This window comes from Octopus bimaculoides, chromosome 3 (genome assembly GCF_001194135.2).
Source record: "Octopus bimaculoides isolate UCB-OBI-ISO-001 chromosome 3, ASM119413v2, whole genome shotgun sequence".
NCBI classification, from domain to species: domain Eukaryota; kingdom Metazoa; phylum Mollusca; class Cephalopoda; order Octopoda; family Octopodidae; genus Octopus; species Octopus bimaculoides.
Window position 1 is genome coordinate 95,346,958 of NC_068983.1, and position 1,013 is coordinate 95,347,970.

Consider the following 1,013-nt stretch of genomic DNA (forward strand, 5'->3'; position numbering starts at 1 on the left):
TATATATATATATATATATATATATATATATATATATGCGTGTGCGTATGTATGTATGGATGTATGTGTGCAGGTGGTTGCTTGCACTGAATGCAAGAATGTGTGAACACACACGCACACATGCTTTCGCACGCACACGTACACACACATGCACACATACACACACACTAATTTACTTGAACATAAATGTAGCTATACATAGGTAAGGGTGTTTACATGCATGTATATATATATGCTGTTTGCATGCGTGTATATTAAAGAGCTCAAATGAATAGGGAAACGAAAGAGATGACAATAAATAAATGCAGTAAATAAATAGCATAAATGAATAAAGTATAAAAAACATTTAAACATAAATCAAAGCTTAGAATACATAAGAAGAAAAAGATATGAAAGAATGAAAATAAAAAAAAATAAAAAAATTTTTCAAAGGAAGAAAAGAATCCCCCACTACCGAAAAAGTTGCAAAATATCGTCGAAGAGAAAAGGTTAAAAATGACGCCATGTTGACACATGCAAGATTCAATGACGTCATTAGCAGATCTATGTCGGCGTTTCATGATGGGAACGCATAAAGTAGTTTCTGGTGGCATGCAGAAATTAGAGGGAAATCTATTGTAAATGGTCAGATGGCTGTTCTTCTTCGCAAGACTTCGTAGTCTTCTTAATAGAAGCGTACACATCAGGCACGAGACGATTGATAACAGTAACAATGATAAAGAATATTGAAACGGAATGTTTAAGGAGACATATAGTTTGGAAAGTTTAAAAAAAAAAAATTATATTATTGGGGCAGGGGTATCATTTTCTATTGTTGTCACCGTTGTTAATGTTGTTGTTGTTGACGTTGTTGTGCTATTATTTTTCTTATCGAGACTGGGAAATGTCGTGCAGTGGCAATTTGATAGATTACGGTGTGGCCGCATGTGTTGTAGTAGCAGTGGTGGTATTGTTGATGTTGTAGTTATTTTTGTTATAGTTATTGTTGTTGCTGCTGGTGATGGTGATGGTGA